This window comes from Cebus imitator, unplaced genomic scaffold, assembly GCF_001604975.1.
Source record: "Cebus imitator isolate Cc_AM_T3 unplaced genomic scaffold, Cebus_imitator-1.0 Scaffold252, whole genome shotgun sequence".
Lineage (NCBI taxonomy): Eukaryota > Metazoa > Chordata > Mammalia > Primates > Cebidae > Cebus > Cebus imitator.
In genome coordinates, this window is record NW_016107567.1 from 1,231,465 (window position 1) to 1,251,191 (window position 19,727).

At 36.2% G+C, this 19,727-nt stretch overlaps 1 long non-coding RNA gene across 1 annotated transcript in view; it reads left to right on the forward strand.

The window, feature by feature from the left end:
• LOC108282810 overlaps positions 1–15,630 on the forward strand; it is a 61,150-nt gene extending 45,520 nt beyond the window's left edge. The window contains exon 3 of the long non-coding RNA XR_005195521.1: positions 15,383–15,630. This is a non-coding gene — a long non-coding RNA (uncharacterized LOC108282810). The remainder of the gene's footprint in view (positions 1–15,382) is intronic.
• The last annotated feature ends 4,097 nt before the right edge of the window (positions 15,631–19,727 follow it).

Sequence of the window (19,727 nt, forward strand, 5' to 3'; positions counted from 1 at the left end):
CTAGCCTAGTTTATTTCATTCAACACTCAGCTCTCCTTAGAATGTCAACTATATTTTTAAGAAGCAATGAATTCTTTCACAATTCAAAATGTATAGATAGGTTAAAATCCTTCTATTTTGGAATGGAGACATTGGTCTGGCTTAAGAATAAGAGTATTTTCCATTTTCTGGATGTTTCGCTCGTGCCCTCTAATGTGTCTTGGCATGTGTCACGACGCTGCAGCATGCGAGTGGTGACCACATTCATTTACAGAAGCCCAGGCTCCAACTGGATGATAGTCTCAGGTTGCACAACTGGCAGGAGTGAACTTGGGACAGATCTGGCTGATTCCAAAGTCTCTGTCATATTGTCTTTAACAGTGTGGCTATTTTTATTTTTGAAATAAGTTGAAATCCAAGACAGAAGGAAATGAGAGACTACAATACATTTCTAAACCTTCCAGCAGTTGCTAACCAGCTGAGCATATCATAGGTAACTGTTTTGCTTTGTTGAATTGAATAGGTAAACTTCTGCCTGATTGTCAGCCTATACTGACTCTTTTGTGGTAATAACAAGCTCCCCAAAATGGCTTAGTTCAATGAAGGTTTAGCACAAATCCTCATCTTAAAAAAATCTACCAAGTTAATGATTCAACAGTGATCGTTATTGAAAAAATTTATAAGAAAATATTGCCTGACAGGTTATCTAACAAGAGAGATCCACAACACATTTTTGGTGGACTCTAATATGGATATGGTTATTCTTATTTAGTATCTGTACAGTCCAAAAATATACATGTATTTGGTAAGAACAAAATATTTACTCAATGCTCTACACAGTTCCAGCCTACACTCAGAAAACAAAATATATTAGGATCGAGGTATAATACCTAAGGGAGTGGTCAAATGTCAGAGGTGTAGGCCGAATTATTATTTATTTATTTTGCTGCCTTTGCTGTGGGAACCGTGGTCTTGATTCCTCTGAGTCCCAGAATCACAATCTTCAGGAAGAGATTCGAGCCACACCTCTTGTCCTAATCCCTGATCTTAGCTCAGGAAACCAATAAGCTTCAAATGTACGTATCAGGATGTTTTCCTAACCCTCAGCAAGGACTCAACCATGAGAGTGTTGTTCAGAAGGAGAGCCATGTCCCTCCTACATTCTCTTTCTGGTTTAACACATCTGCCAAGGTGTCAATATACTCCTAGGATGAGCTTATTTTTGAGAACTAAATATGTTCTTCATTTTAATATGAAGTTTGAATTCTCTATTCATGAATCAAAAAAAGAGACATGAAGTGATCACCCATGCTCAGATGACCAAGGGAGCTGGGAAGGCTATTATAAACAAAACAAAAAGGAAGAAAACTATTTTAAGGAATCACAACAGTAGAAAAAGTGCCTTGCTTTTTTCTCAGAAGGTAATGTTTCTCAAGCAGAAAAAAAAATAGTCCCTATGCCTCCCAAAACGACATTTAAAATCTTCCTAGCAATGAAATCAGTCACAAGGTCTCCTATTAGTTTATAAACTATGAAAAGACTTTATGTTTGAAGCCTTAAAAATAGAATAAAATCTATACTTCAATATTAGTCATGCATTTATTAAAAGGGGAAATACTTTTAAAATAATGAACCACTGGCATTTAAGTGTTGGTACAATGTTCTAAAAATGTACTCTGAATATTTTAGAGGAAAAGATGATTGGTTGGGCTACACCTTCTAATGCAAAACATAAGTGCTTTTAGAATAAACTTGGATTTTAAATCTTTTAAATTTATTTCTATCTTTTCTAGATTTGGCTTTATGAGTAATTTCATTTTTGAAATATTAACTTTTCTTTTTGAAACCAGTTTTTTTCAACTGTTTTAGAGTTTTTAAAAATGCAACTAAAATTTTAAGCTTAAAGCCTCAAATCTGTAAAATTCAATGTTTTTTTTACAACTAGGAAGATGTGGCCTTGTATGATATTCACGCTTTAAATTCCTAACTTTAGAAAAATATTCTGTAATAGTCCTATATACCACTACATACACACTCATATACATACGTATCTATACCTCCAACTTCTATTTTATTATATAGTGTGTACATATATAAATACATATATAAACATATTTTTTCTGACAAATGTATTTAATAATGCCTTAGAAATAAAATCAAATAATAGATTTATTGAACAGTGATATAAATAGTTCTAATCAAAGGGAATTTCCCCAAATAATTTCTTACCATTTGCATTACTGAAATGTAAATTTGGTATCTACCTTTATATGAACAAGAAATCTAATTTTGGCCAGGTGATTATCAACCTGGTATTTAATCAAAATTGCATGGGTAGAAGAGGGAGAGAGATTACAAATCACATTCAAAACCAACTATATTATAATAAACCTTTCTATATATTGGCAACCAGCTTATATTTTGATCAAGATTTTGCTTAACAGATCTTTTGAAATATCACTTTTCATTACATTATCTTTCTCCATGCATGTATGTGTATATATATATGCACACACACACTATTATAGCATATACTAGTATATATGTGTATATATATATATACATACAAACATACGCACACATATTTATATACTCTTTTAACTAAGATCTCAGTGAATAAAGAAGTCGACAGCTAATTGTTAGTTAATTGCTTAGGAAAACAGATGTGGGGAAGTAAACATAAACTTCTAATTTTTTCAGTTATTAGTAGTCATGTCTGAAACAGAGACAGAAAGAAATATTTGATTTAAACATATTGATGTTATAGTCCCAAAATAAATAAAAAATTTCAAGAGGGCTCAGTTCATCATTTAAACTGTGTGATAATTTTTAGCAGAGACCCAAGTGCTTTTATGTATTTGATAAAGAAAGAGAATCATATGGTCATTTAATAATAATTGCTTTTCATTTTCTCCTATGATGACAGAAAAATCTAAAGTGACTTTTCCTCATCACTTTGGGTAACAAACTAATCCTGGAATGTTGGCAGGAGAATTTAGTACAACATGTTAAGGAAATGTAGATGGAACTGATGTTTCATTAGATGTGCTAAAAATATCTTCATGCTAGGAACTCCTTTCTTACCAAACACCACGGGGGTCAGTTTCTCATCCTATGAACACCAGTGTGCTTTGTGGGAAACAGACTGTTCTCTTTATATTTAAAACTTGTATTGTGCTTTATCTGGAAACCTGAACAAAAAGTGTTGCTAAATTAAGAGGTACATGGTATCTTCTATCCTTGACGTAGAGAACATGGCTGTGATAAATATAAGCTAATATATTTTGAAAAAAAATAAATAGTCACATGGGAAAACTTTATACTCTCCTGGAGGAGAAAGGAAATAATTTCAAAATTTAAATATTTGGTGGGATAAACAATCACAAATCTTAGCACAGGTGATCTAGTAAGAATACTTTTTTTTTTTCCCCTTGCACAGAGAAGATTATAATCCTTATTTTATGTTATAAAGTGAGATAGAAATCTCTAGGCCGGGACACTGGCTGCCTCATCAGTTATTAAAATTTTTTAAGAAATGAAGCTCAAGCTGTAGAGCACAAAATTAAGCCAGAACATTCTGCATATAAGAAAAGCATTCCTAGACCTTGCCATCAAAGCAGATCTGTTTTCACTCATGGATTTATCAGTGATGAAATTGGACACATTCAACCTTCCTCCCACTGGTAATATTTGTAGTCAGCATGAATAGATTTTCTGAGTGCAGCTTTCAACTCCTGGCCCAACAGTATCCTTCTTCCAAACTATAGCATAAATCACAGAAATCTATCTCCTCATTTGTTTGGGACGAGTTTACTTCTGGAACAATTTATAGCAATATTCTAAGTGACTGACTGAATTTGGTTTCCCAACTGAAAAGGGAATCAATTATTTATTATTATTTAATGAAGCTCTGAAGAATGAAGAAGTCAATTATTCTTCAGTGCAGGTCAATATTTCTTTTGAAATATTAGAAATTGAAGAATAGTAACAATAACTTAGTCTTATCAAACACCATTATTCTAGGCTCTTTTCTAAGTACTTCTCATTATTAACTCCTCAAAGTGTCATAATAACAAGATAAAATAGGTACCGTGAGTACCACCATTTAACAGATAAGGAAAATGAAGCAACCTGACCAACATTACGTGATGAACTCTGGAAAAGTCAGGTTTTGAAACCAAACAGGCTCACACACCTATTCTCACACCACTGTGCTGGTATGTCTGTGGCCTTTTAAAAGACTATCTCATTTTCCTAACTTGTTGATGAGATTACATTTTTGCTGTAAAGCAATGGTTGTTCATTTTATTTTGCAAAATGTTTCAGTGGAGTGCAAAGCCTGTGGAAGTTCCTCTTCTTTATTTTATGACTGTGCTTTTCTTCAAGTAGATGTGATTTTTTAAATCGTAAATGTTTTTTACCCTCCAAAAAACTTATGGAGTAAACTAGTGGGATCACACATTAATATTTGCATTATTTTCCATTTCTTTTTGAAACAGAGTCTTGCTCTGTCACCCAAACTGGAGTGCAGTGCCACAATCTCGACTCACTGCAACCTCCGCCTCCTGGTTTCAAGCGATTCTCCTGCCTCAGTCTCCCGAGTAGCTGTGACTACAGACGTGCCACCACACCCAGCTAATTTTTGTATTTTTGGCAGAGACGAGGTTTCACCATGTTGGCCAGGATGGTCTTGATCTCTTGACCTCACGATCCGCCCACCTAGGCCTCCCAAAGTGCTGGAATTACAGGCGTGAGGCACGACGCCCCGCCTATTTCCAATTTTTATATGGCATTTATCTTACTATTATAGGATGTTGCAGGTTGTAAGCTCAGAATTTTATGCTGAAAAATAAGAAAAGTCCAAGTTCTTGTCATTTCTAGTCACCATAATTTGTTTCTTTCTCTTTGTGACAGTCACTGTTGTACTGATGTGAGTTTTAAATAATTTTTTTTATTTATTTCAAGTGATACACAAAGCGGACTCCTGCAGTTTCCCTATTCCCTGAAGCGATTAAGAACTTCTGAGTGGGAACAAACAGAAAAAAATATTGTTTGTGGAAACTTGCCTAGGCTTGATGATGAGGAGGAAAGAGCTCTTACAGCTAAAACTAATCAGTAACTGTGGTTTCTCCAAAAATGGAAGAATTTTCCACCAACAATCACAATGAGCGAGTGCCTGATTGGACCATCATGGAAGATGGATCTGAGTAAAACCAGATTTATTTATTAGTTAAATGTAGAGACTTGACTTTAGTAGCATTTTGAGTGCTATAAGTATACATAATTCAGTCATCTAAATTGAAGTTTAATCCAATAAAAGTTAAATCTATTATTGTTGTTCCTTCTACTGAAAATTCAAAAGAGAAAAAAGAAGAGGGGAACACGTTTGTGCTCTAATGTTATGAATGTAAGAAACTGTTGCAAATATTTCCAATAGATAGACTATTACCTAGCTTTCTGATGTTTTTATTGCTTAAATTCAGCAGATAATAGCCTTTGCAAGTATATAAATATACAATGACATTTCAGGATAATAGGCATGCCTAGTAGAGGCTTTGTTTTATTTTGTTTTGTTTTTCTCTGAAACTAATCTTCTAAAGTTATTTTATTTAGCCACTGTGAAACAAATGATCCTCCATTTACCCCACTGGATGAATTTGAAAACATCCCATTTCACCAACCTCTCTCATCCGTGCCTGTCCCAAACTGTAGATGGCAGTTTTGTTAACATGCCACCTGAATTAACCATTTAGAGAAAATAAAGAGAGACCCTTAAGTGTACATGTTTTATCAGACTTGTGTGCACTCATTGTTGTGCTGTTCTGCTCCTGTTCTTCTGAGTTTCTTTATGTTGCCGGCAATGTGGTTGCTGGGTCCAAGGGTGGCCCTGAGAAGGGCCTTTCTCTGTGCCCAGCTTAGGCTCCGGCCTTAGGTTCCTGGCTTCCCTTGCTCAAAGAATCGAGCAGAAAGCCTTACCCCCACAGTGAGGGTTACAGCTCCAAACAAGAGTTCCCAGACCGAGAGAGTGAGGAGCAATGCAGTTTATTGAGCAAGCAAAAGTAAAGCTTCCACAACATGGAGGGGGACCTGAGAGGGTTGCTGTTGTTGGTCAGGGTTACCTGGGCTTATGTCCCCAAGTAATTCTGAGTTGCTGAGTGTTTGTCCCCTACTCCTGTGTGGGGAGAGGGCTTGTGGCCATGAGTCACCTAATTTCTCCTCTTGAGTTGCCAAGTGTTTGCCCCCTAGTCCTGAGTGGGGATAGGGCTTGTGACCATGAGTCACCTAATTTTCTCTTTCTGGTGGTTGTTTCCTAGTTTCTACTGAACTTGCAAGCAGTATCGGAATGTGGTTGGACAGTAACTTCCAGTTGCTAACTAATACTTTGAACACAGCCTCCTGATATGGTTGAAGTACCCATATTAACCTTTTCCTATGCTAGAGTTTCTATCAAGTTTCCCATTGACCCAAAAGATTTGATTCCATCACTTAGAGCTCTGGGGAGTTTGGGTGGTGTTGCTGTAATGACAGAAGAGGACACTGTCCACTGTGGCCTTGAATAGATCTATTCCTGGTGGTAGAGCATTATCATTCATGTTTGCAGAGTAGACTGGAATCCAGTTGGCACTCATCTGCCCCTGTACTGCCTTGGCAGAGGCTGCAGTACACCAGTGATGACGCAGCAGCCATAATGAGGGGAGTAGTGCTAATTCCACTCTCATGGACACCCATCTGTGGTGTACCACTGGTGTTTGGTGGTTTTTGGAAATTCCAATATATAGCATAGTCTTTTCTGTTTCTAAGAGGAGGGGACTCTTCAACTTAGCAGAAGTATAATGAAAAAGTGGGAGTTAGCAAGCATTCTAGTTGTGGTGAGTTGGGCACCTAGAAACAAATCCTAAAGATGAGAAAAGATCAATAAGCCCCGTGGTAGAATCACATGAAAACCTTACTTTGGGATATTTATATGCATTTTAATGATTTCTGACTTCTAAATTTACTTTTCCAAAGCTACCATTATTTCTCAGGCTCAAAACTAACACTGAGAAGCAAGAGTTAGAGACACTGACCATGCATGTGATAAGCCATTACTCCAGAAAATGTGTACTAAGCCCTTTTATGTGACAGGCACTGGAGTAAGGAAGATGGGCAAACAGCACTTGCTTCAAGGAGAGAACAGTAACATGTCAGAAAAGCCAAACTGAATTAAGGAGAGAAAATTAAATTTCTCATTTAGCAGCTGCAACAATAATGTGCAAATAAATTTAATATCTTAATGATCAAAAAGGTTTGTATTTTCAGATAAGTTTTCAAAGCCAGCAAGCAGTAGAACACTAACCAATACTGAAATAAATCCAAAGTCCAACTGCAGAACTACCAATACTATTTTCTAATCAGATAGTATTTCAGGGTTGTATCTTTCTCAAAAACCTTTAAACATTAGCCTAATCCTTAAATACATGCTTTCCTCGGGAGTAAATACTAGGCAAGAATAAAATTATTTTTTATAGGAAAAAAAGGCAAGTAACAAACATATATATTTATGGTATATAATCATATACATACACACTCATTATGAATACGTATATGATGGATATGTGCATACATACACTTTCCTTAGAATTTCTTAGTAATTATGAATATAACAGGTGTTACTGTTCGTTTCAAAGGGATATCTAATAGGCTGATTCCAAATTAGTGTGACTACACTGAAATTTCAGGTGCTCTGAAAGATACCATCTTTTAATCAAGCATTCTTTATGAATATGTAGATAGTTCCTGATGCTCAATAAAATAAAATTACCTTTAAGAGTTTTTAAAATATAAAAACATGTTTTACAATACTTAGACTTACACACTCAAGGTTCAAATGCTGCACACTTTCAAAAAGTACCACAATCCCAGTTGGTCTGTGTCTGACAGAACGCCACTCTTTTCAACGCCATATGCAGGGAGAGGAAGGGGAGGAGAGGGATGCTGGTCAAAGTGCAAGCCAGGCACACCCATTTGCTTTTGGCCCAGCCTTGAGTACCACTTTGGGATGTGCAAATCTAGATGGGGCATCACTCCATCTCAGGTCTGATGGCTGCCCAGCCCCTATGGCCACCACCTCCCTCCCACTTGCCCTGGGAACTCCCCAAAAGGGCTGGGAAAGCCTGTTTTGTTTTTCCCTTGAGATGGAGTCTTGCTCTATCACCCAGGCTGGAGTGGAGTGATCTCGGCTGACTGCAACCTCAGCCTCCCAGGTTCAATCAATTCTCTTGCCTCAGCCTCCCGAGTACCTGAGATTACAGGCACCTGCCACCATGCCTGGCTAATTTTTGTATTTTTAGTAAAGACAGGGTTTCAGCATCTTGGCCAAGCTGGTCTTGAACTCCTGACCTCTTGATCTACCTGCCTCGGCCTCCCAAAGTGCTGGGATTATGGGTGTGAGCCACTACGCCCAGCCAAAAGCCTTCTAAGAATGGGTTCAGCAGGTGTCTGGAAGCAGTAGGACGCAGGAGATTCCTTGCTACTACACTGGGATATATGCAGATCGAATCCAAACCTCCGTGGATGAACACCTGAGGCTGAGGGTTTGTGCCCTGCAAACATCCCAGAAAGCCTTGATCTACAGCAGTGACACCTACAGTATATCAGGGTGCCAGCTGTCGTTGTGTGTCTCCAGTGGCTTTTAGCACAATTTGCTCACAATAGCATAGAGACTGAAAGCTCATGAAACTGGACAACAATTAAAGCTCACCCTGAAGAACTAGGGTGACACAGGGGCCAGTGCTAGTAGCTGCACAGAGCAAGATCTCTGCGCTCCTCTCTCAGCTCATCTTCCTGGGGAAGAGAGATCCTGGTATCTCTCCCGAAAGAACAGTTTCCATTCCTAACTGATGTGGTAACATTTGTTCCACACTTAGGATTTCAAATCTAAATTGCTCAGTCCCATATAAGGTATCCTTGATCCCATATAAGGTATCTCTAGCTGAAGCTCAGAGAAGAACCACAGATCTTGAGGCCAGACGGTAGGAACTCAACCTCAGGATTCGTATATACAGTCCCAAAAGAACTCTGGAAGGACTTGGAGAACACAAATAACTTCTACAGATGTACTACAACAATGGCTCTCACTTTCTGTGTTAGCTCTAATCTCAGTGTCAAATTGATAACAATGGTAGTAAAAGAAGTAAACACTTACCCAATATTTACTAGGTGCCAGTCCATTCTAAGAGCTTATTTACTTTGGTTTATTTAATCCTTATGTACAAGATGTTGAGGTACATTTTCTACTGTACCCACTTTACAAACAGGAAAATGGAGGCCCAAATCAGGTGAGTAATTTGCTTATATCTGGTAAATTTCACAATTATGACTATATGACCTGCTGATGCTTACTTATATTTATAATTCTTTTTAATATATATTTATAATACTTAATGTGTTTATCTGCTTAATTTTATTTTTATTTTATTTTCTTGAGATGAAATTTTGCTCTTTCACCCAGGCTGGGGTGAAGTGACGTGATCTCGGCTCACTGCAACCTCAGCCCCCCAAGTTCAAGCGATTCTTCTGCCTCAACCTCCCAAGTAGCGGGGATTACAGGTGCCTGCCACCGTGCTCAGCTACTTTTTTGTATTTTTAGTAGAGATGGGGTTTCTCAGGCTGCTGCTTATCTGTTTCATTTACCACAGGCAGAGTAGCTGGGGAATTAGAATAACAGTGTTGGGTTGCTGGGAATGTAAATTAGTGCAACTACTATGGAAAAATCTGTTGAAATTTCTCAAAAACTGGGAATAGCATTACTAAACAATCCTAGGATTCCAATTCCACTACTGGTTATTTATCTAAGGAAAAAGAAATCAGTGCATCAAAGGAATGCCTGCACTTGGATGTTTATCACAGCACTATTAATGACAGCAAAGATATGGAATCAACCTGTGTCCACCACTGAGGAATGGAAAAAGAAAACGTGGTATATATACACAATGGAATACTATTCAGCCACAAAAAGAATGAAATCATGTCATTAGCAGTGACATAAATAGACCTGGAGGTCATTAGGATAAGTGAAAGAAGCCAAGCATAGAAAGACAAATATTACATGCTCTCACCCATAAATAGAAGGTTAAAAAGAAGATTTTATGAAAGATAGAGAATACATTAATAGATAACACAGACTGGGAAAGGTATGTGGATGGTATGGGAGTGAACAGAGGTTGCTTAAGGGGTACAAACCTATAGGTAGATAGAGGTCAGTGTTGATATTTAGTAGCAGACTAGGACGACTATACTTAGCAACAATATTATGTATTTCAAAGTAACTAGAAAGTAGGGCTTAAAATGACACTAGCATATAAAAACAATAAACACTTATGGTGATGGATACCCCAAATACCCTCACTTGATCTGGACACTTTCTATACATGCAACACTCACAGGTACCCCAAAATATAGATAGTACTACATATCAATAAAAGAACCAAAAAATAGTGCTGGGAGACAGATGGAGGTGGGCTGTGAGATGTAAGACAGAGAATTCATATGAGGCAAAAAAAAAACCCAGAAAAATCCAGACCCACACTGCAATACTGAAAAGCAATCTATCCCTTTTTTTGAAAAATAAAACCATATTTTAAAGATATATTTAATTATATTATCTAAAAGGCATGGAATTAATACATTTTAGAAAAATTTCCATCCTGAGGAGTGAAAATGAAGAAAAAGGATAGCTACTTAGACAGGTAAGAAGCACACGCCCTTCTCCTGGAAAGCGGAATGAATACTGTGTTTATAAGGAGTGTCATATTTTAATATGTAACTTTCCCTCACAGAATATGCTTTACAAGAGAAAATCAGCTTATTAGTCTTGAAGATCTGTCACTACCCTATTTCTTTCTTTCTTTCTTTTTGAGACAGTCTCACTCTGTCGCCCAGGCCAGAGTCCAGTGGTACAGTCTTGGTTCACTGCAACCCCCATCTCCTGGGTTCAAGCAATTCTCCTATCTCAGCATCCCGAGTAGCTGAGATTACAATGCATGCAACCATGCCTAATTTTTGTACTTTTTTAGTAGAGACAGGGTTTTACTGTATGTTGGCCATGCTGGTCTCGAACTCCTAACCTCAGCTAATGCACCCACCTCAGCCTCCCAAAGTGCTGGGATTACAGGCATAAGCCGCCATGGCCAGCCTCACTACCCTATTTCTAAATTAGAAATAAAATAAACTCACAAGCAAATCTTTTTCATGTTTCTACTTGATCATGAGTGCCTCCTCTATGTCCCCAAACTTTCTCCCATTTAGCAATTCAGTCTTTGACACCTGACAAAATACAGTGAATTGGAAAACTTTATTCTCAAAATGTTTTGGAGAGAACAGTGGTCAGAGAATATGCATGCCTCTAAGCAACTAAAGCAGATGCAGCCTCTTTTTAGAAGTTTTCAGCAGAGCTTTATTAATCAGGCAAGATGTGTCATATCCTCTTATGTAACACCCCAAATTTTAAGAGCTTTCCCCTAAAGTCTATTTTTCAAGCTAGAGTGTTCTTCATTGTCCCTCGAGCTTACATTATAGCAGCAGCAGTGAAAGAACTGTCCTCTGGTTAATTCCCCAAATCCCAAACGAACAGTACAACTTTTTGATGTCATAAAATACGCACTTCTCTGAAGTACCCCAGGCTCTCATTTTCTTTATTCCCCAATCCCCGTCAGTCAAATTTGAACTCACCCTCAAATTTGACTTGTGATTTTAACATTATATTATAGTATTATGATTTTGTGACCTCATAAGTCTCTCAGCCTTATGATTTTAACATTCTATTATAGTATTTTAATATTGCAAGAGTAATTTTATTTTATAAATATTTATTAATAATTTATGCTGAGCCAGACAATTAGACAACACAATGAATATGAACCAGACAGGTAAACATTCACATACGCACAAAGATTTTTCATCTTGTGGGGGATTCAGACATTTAACAGATAATACATCACAGAGAGAAATGTCCTAGAAAAGGAGTAGTAGCAACCACAGGGAAGGAAGCCATCAGAAAAGACATCTTTACAAAGGTGATTTCTAGGTTGAAATGATACAGATGGTGAGAACACTGTCAGGTGAGGAGACTAAGATGTGAAGGCCGGAGGTGAGAGCTGGGTGGAAGGGGGAAGCAGTTAGGCCAGGAGAACATCATGTTCAGTGTCAGGAAAGTAGAGCATAAAGCACAGGTGAGGACAGCAGCTCAGTCTGGCAGAAGATGGAATTTCTTGGAGAAATTAGATTGGAAAGGAAAGCCGGAGTATCTAACGAAGATGATAAGCCACTTTAGGGAGTTGGCACATTATCCTTGGGGCAATGTGGAATCACTGAATGATTTTAGGTAGAGAGTGATGGGGTTTGAGTTGTATTTTTGTAAGATTACTGTCTAAAATAATGCAATCAAATTGAAGGAATATTCTAAAGTCAGAGAGACCGGTTTGAAAGGCTGTTATAGTTGTTCAGGCCATTTTTGCGATGACCTAAACAAGGATTGTAGGAATATGAATATAGAGAGAAATGGTTGCTTCCCAGAGCTATTTGGGAGATAATCCTTTCAGGAAATCCTGAGCAAAGGATGTTGGGCAACTGGGTCTGTTGCTGAATGTCATTAACTAAAGTAGGGGCACAGGAGGAGAGCAAGTTGGGAGGAAGATAAAAATCAATGAGTTCATATTAGGTATGCCAATTTTTAGTCAGAGTATCCAATTGCAAATGTCCAGTTAAAAGAAAATAGATGTGCATACCTAGAGTTCAAAGAATTATATGAGATGGATTTATAAGTCAATAGCAGAAATAAAATGTAAGCCATGAGAGAAAATATGATTCTTTAAAAATATAAAGAAAACTAAGAAGACCCAATAAAGACCCCCTCCAACTCATTGTCTCCTATATATTCATTCATTTATCTCATATTTATTGAGTGCAATTACTAGGTGAGTTGCTGTGGAGGGAAAGCAATGTATTCTGTATAAGAAACTGAGAGCCAGAGAGGTTGCATAGCTTAGAAAGTACATGTAGAAACTGAGACTACTTCTCTTTTCTAGCTGAAAGCCATTTCTACTATATCCATTTCCCTTTTATTTAAATTAGACATACTTTTCAGAACTAGTGGAAATTCAAAATCCTCATTACTCAATTCCTTGTACTTTCAATCCTTCCTTTTCATTGTTCTTCCATTTGCCTTAATATCATGAATTTGCCACGGTCAATAGGCAGCATACTCTCCTTAGATAATATATGCTATGGACACATATCCTAAATCAAACTATCCTTTATTCCTAACAGTCTACTTTGTTTACAAAAATTCAGTAGTATCCTGTATACAAATAAACAGAGCAGAAGTTTGTTTATATTCCTTCTAGAACACAAAAGAATCCATACTTCCTACAGCAGGCTTATAAATAAATAATGGAGCTGGTTTTGTCTCAGTTCCCATCCCAGTGTTTCCACATAAATTCTTGGTGACCTAAGCAGGCCCTTTCTTTTGGGTTCTCAGCCTGGAGAAGATCACTTGTTGCATTTATGTTTATGGCTCCTACTCCTCAAAATCCCATTAAATCAAGGCAACACAGATCACATTGTATTTCAAGGCTCTTACCTTCTTACTTGAGTTTAATTTAGCACCAATTTGGTGTGATATGATTCTGTAAGAAGTTTTTATAGTTTCTCTTTATTGTCCCCTTGTGAAGTGATTGTGCTATTTCTGATACTACTCCTTAACATGACTTCTGTAATTATCCTGATTATTATTCAGCATCATTCTGGGTTTCCTAATTAGTCACACCTCTTCAGTTTGCCATCCTGTATTGTAATTGTTTGGTTAGCCATGAACTGTTACCTCCTCTATAATAAAAACTGCCTTATTTTGTGTGCCTAGCATCTAGCACTGTGACCAACCACCATACGAGGGGCATGCAATAAATGATTATTTAATAAAGAAATGCATGAAGGAATGGGTGAAGGCACTACTTGATCATTATTATTTGGCTAGATTATATTTGGATCAATATTATTCAAAATTCAAAATATACTTAGAGTATGGATGGCAATAAATTAAATCACTTGGCTAAACTACAATAATATTTAAAAATCATAAAATATGTAGGAATAAACCTAGTGAAAGATATATGAGACAGCTATATAGAAAACTACAAAATTTCCTGACAGAAATTGAGAAAGATTTAAATAATGGGATATACCATGTTCCATGAATTGGAAGGTTCAATATTTTTAAAATATCAGTTTTTCCTAAATTTACTTATAAATTTGGTGTAATCCCAACCAAAATTCCAGAAGATGTTTTTGTGGAAATTAATAAGCTAATTTTAAAATGTGTTTAAAAATGCAAAAGACCAAGAACGGCCCTGGACAAAGATTACTGTTAATATAAGAAGTCAAGCCAGTCAAATATAAAGCCCTTACATTTAGTTTGCTATGGACTCATGGATAAAAATAAAGACCAGTGAAAAAGAAGAGCACATTCAGAAACTGACCCATTATTAGAACTGTCGCCTGATTAATGACAAAGGTGACACTGCAGTGCAGCAAGGAAGGATGGGCTTTTTACATAAATGATTTGAAATCAACTGAATTTTACACAGACAAAATAAATCATGACCCCTTCTCAAACCCCACACAATACACAAAAATCACCTGTAGATGTACAGGAGATCTAAATATAAAAGTAAAATAATAAAGCTATTGTTAAAAAATAAAAAATGTTCATAACTGAAAGCCAAGCAAAGATTACTTAAATACTTAAATAAGGTTAAAAATGCACTAGCCATAAAAGAAAAATTTATAAATTAAACATCCCTGTTAAAATTACTTATATTAATCAGAATAAAACTAAGGACTGAAAAGAAAATACATCAACTAGCAGAAGATATTTGCTAGATACCTATTCAACAAAGAATATTTTATTTCCAGGATAGATGAGAACTTTTACAAATCAATAAGAAAATGGTGGACAATTGAATTTTTTAAATAGCCAAAAGTTTTGAACAGACATTTTACAAATGAGGATATCCAAGTGACTAATAAATATGTAAAAGATATTCAGGGAAATGCTAATTAAATCATAGTGATATGCCATGTACATACATACCAGAATGGCTAAAATGAGAAAGACTGCCATATTTACTAACATTATGAAGTAACTAATTCTAGACACTGACAGTTTTCCAGATAGGTTGAACTGATCTGCATTTCCACTCTGGAAAACTGTCAGTGTCTATTAAACCTACATGTATTCAAATTCAATGATCCAGCATTTATTAAGAATATAACCCATAGAAATGGCATTATAGACTGAATTGTGTCCTACCAAAATTCATATGTTGAAGTCCTATCCACTAATGTGACTGTATTTATTTCGTGGCAGTGCCCTCAAGAAGATTATCAAGATTAAATGAAGTAAAAAGGATGGACCCCTAATTCAATAGGAATGATGTGATTATACGAAGAGAAAGAAACATCAGGACACAGAGGCAAGACGGTGTGAGGACACAATGGGAAGGTGACATCTGCAACTAAGGAGAAGATTCTGAATAAACCAAATCTGCTGACCTCTTAACCTTGGACATCCAGTCTCTAGAAAAGTGAATAAATAAATTTCTGTTGTTTAAACTACCCAGTCTTTGCGACTTTGTTATAGCACCCCTAGCAGATGATCAGAAATGCATTCAGATGTTCACAAGAAGAAATGTACACAATGTTCCTTAGCAACATTCTTGTATTTGGTTATTCTGAGAATAACCAAAACCTGGAAACAGTCCAGGTGTCCATCAAGTGTAGATTGTATCAATTATGTTTATTTATACCAAACAATATAATTTGGCAATGAAAAGTAACAGATTAGAGCTAGACACAGCAACATGAATAAATCACAAACATAATGTTGAGCCAAGGAGACTAAGTACAGATGACTTCATCTTGAATGATTCTATTCATATAAAATTATGATGAATCAGCCAAAATGAATCTGCTCTGTTAGAAATCAGGAATCAGGAGACTAGTTACCCTTGGGGGCCAGTAAAAAAAAAGGTGGGGGGAGTGAAAAGGGGCTTCCTGAGATGTTGCTAATAACCTGATTCTTAATTTCAGTGAGTGCTGGTTACATGCATATGTGTCTTTTGGGAAGAGCCAGGGTACCACCATTTACGCAGCTTTTTGTATGTATATTATACTTCAATAACAATAGGCAAGTGATAGATCTGGGACTCAAACCCAGGCTTCCAGGCTCCAAATCTCTTGGCTTCTCATTACATTGTTTAAATGGTTTTATATTCCAATTTTATCAGGGAGTTTTAGATATCTGTATCTAATCTTCTCCCATAATCAATATCAACAACTCATGTCTTAAAGATCTAGGATTTTTGCCATGACTAAATTGCTCCCTGGAATAAGGTTCTCTTCACTGAGCTTCCCCTTCCTTTTCAGAACATTTTTTGTTCGCTTGAATTCAGAGAGCTGGTATCTTTCATATTTATTTTTTTTTCCCATGAAGCTTAGAAGCTGGCAGGGTTTTGCTCCTCACAAAACACCCTGCATGCTTACACTGACTTGAAATTTCCCATGCTGAATCATGCTGGGAATACGGAAAAGCCCCTGGCTTTAAAAGTTCCCAGAAACTATTTAATCTTCAGTTCATCAAATGCACCCAGATTCTAAGTATGGCAAGACACAATACATGGATTTTCTCTTTTTACTTTTAACTCATAACTTTTCATTTAAATCTCCCAAGTATTTGCTCTTACATCCAATATACTTTTTTAATTTAACCCATTTTTTCCCATGATGAAGTCAACTGAGACATATTTCTGAAGTGTGGCACAAGCCAGAGGAAGGGCCGTCATGTGCACGGATTTTCTAACTATTAATTTAAAATTAATTAAACCTCAAAGTGTTCATGTCAAAGCCTTTTATATATTTTCATTCCTTATCAACAGTTCTATTGCTGTTTTCATCAATTTCCAGGTGTACATTATCTTATAATAAAAATAATTTTATTTTACCATGAAATAAATATAATTAAAGAAAGAAACATAACCAAAACTCTTGGAGAGTATGAAGTATATACAGGTCATTTTTCTCCCTTCTCTGCTATTATAACACCTCACGTTATCAGTTCTCTTAAAAAAAAATTCAAAACATAAGAGTGTGCTGAGTCAGTTTATCTGCTTCTCTGCCACTTTCTTATTAATATTTTGTGGACAACAATCATACTGCCTCTCTGCCACACTCACAGGGAAGATATTTATGTCCTCATATCCCCTCTCGGCTTCTGCACATCTAGCTCCCTGTTCCCCTCTCCAAAACCTGCTGCTAGCAGTCACATTTTTTTCTGCTAATAAAAGAAGAAAAGCAAAATCCCTCTCTTCTTCTCTCTCTCCCTCCCACCTTAAATCCCTTTTTCCTGCTTAACTTTTGGAAAAACAATTGCACAAGAAATTAGAAAACCCCAAACAAATAATATTTCCAAATTTCAACAAAATTATATAAAAGATACACCTTTTTGTTTGTGCCTCAGGATGCACAGAAAATAACAAATTTTCATATGGAAAAAATAAATAAATTCCAATGTTTTAAGAAAAAATAAATTTGGCTGAAGTAAGCCTTATCAAGCCTTGAATGTGATCCCTTTACTCTTGATAATCAAGGACCCTAGTCTACAGGTCTCTTATTTCTAATTCATTCTAAAATACATTCCAACTCATAGTTCAAAACTTCAGCCGCTTAAGCCACTTTTCCAGTACTTAAGCCTCATTCCATATCACTTCCCTATCTCATTTTTCATGACTTCCTTTGCTATAAAGGTCATGGATGAAATTACTATATTGCTTCTCCTTATAATTTATATCAGTAGATATTCATTCTCTTAATGAATCATCAACTATTTATCAAGAGCCTATCATGTACCACGCATTGCTTTAGGTGCTAGGGCTACAGATATGAATAATTAATAAGAGGTTGCACTAATAAATATACAACACAATACCAAAAAGTAATGTAACTACCAATAATGAACTATATGAAAAGGAAATTAAGACAATACCATTTACAATAGCATCAAAAATAGTAAAATACTCTGGAATAAATTAACCATGGAGGTGCAAGATTTGTACACTGAAAATTATAAAATATTGATTAAAAAAAGTTAAAACAGACAAATAAATAGAAAGACATACTGTGTTCATGGATTGGAAGAATCAATATTGTTAAAACATCCATATGACTCAAAATAATCTTTAGATTCAATAAAACCCCTGTCAAAAATCTCAGAAAGTGTTTATTACAGAAGTAGAGAAAAAAGCTATAAAATTCATGTGGAACTTCAAAAGACCCCAAACAGCCAAAGAAATCTTGAACAAAAAGAACAAAGTTGGAGGCATCACACTTCCTGACTTCAATATGCATTACAAAGCTACTGTAACCAAAACAGTATGGCACTGGCATAAAAGCAGACATACCAAACCATGAAACAAAATAGAGACCCCAGAAATAAGCCCATATATGTATTGTTAACTGATTTTCTACAGTATGCCAAGAATATGCAATGGAGAAAGGGTAGTCTATCAATAAATGCAGTTGGCAAAATTGGATCTTCATCTGCAGAAGAATGATATGGGATGCTTATCTTTCACCATACACAAAAATTAACAAAAATTGATTAAAGATTTGATGTAAAATTTGACACCATAAAACTATAAAATACCTAGAAGAAAATGTGAGGGAAAAACTTCTTGACATGGGTTTTGACAAAAATGGTTTCTTGGATAGGGCACCAAAAGCACAGGCAACAAAAGCAAAACTAGTAGTGGGACTATAAGAAATTTTTCAAAACTTTTGCACGGCAAAGAACATGATCAACAGAATGATGAAAAGGCAAACTATGGAATGGGAAAAGATATTTGCAAACCACATATCTGATAAAGGGTTAATATCCAAACTATATAGCGAATTTCTGAAACTCAAGAGCAAAAAATAAATAATTTGGTTAGAAAATTGGAAAAGGAATCAAGTAAACATGTCCCCAAAAAGGACATACAAATGGCCAACAGATAATATAAAAATATGCTCAGTATCATTAATCACCAGAAAAATGCAAATTGAAACCACAAACAGATATCAACTCACATTGGTTAGAATGGCTATTGCCCAGAAAACAAAAGATAACAAGTGTTGGTGAGGTTGTAGAGAAATTAGAATCCTTGTATACTATTAATAGGAATGTAAAATTGTACCGCTGCTATAGAAAACAGTATGGTAATTCCTCAAAAAATTAAAAATAGAATTACCATATGATCCAGCAATACAACTTCTGGAGATACATATATGTATTCAAAAGAATTGAAACCAGGATCTTGAAGACATATCTATACTGTCATGTACACTGCAGCATTATTCACAATAACAAGATATGAAAACAACCCAAATGTCCATCACAGATGAATAGGTAAAGAAAAGGTGGCATAATAGAATATCATTTAGACTTTAAAAAGGAGATTTCTTGGGGGGGCTGAGGCAGGCAGATCACCTGAGGAATTTGAGACCAGCCTGAACACAGTGAAACTCAATCTCCACTAAAAATACAAAAATTAGCCAGATGTGGTGGTGAGCACCTATAATCCCCAGCTACTTGGGAGGCTGAGGCAGGAAAATCACTTGAACCAGGGAGGCAGAGGCTGCAGTGAGCAGAAATTGTGCCACTGCACTCCAGCCTGGGC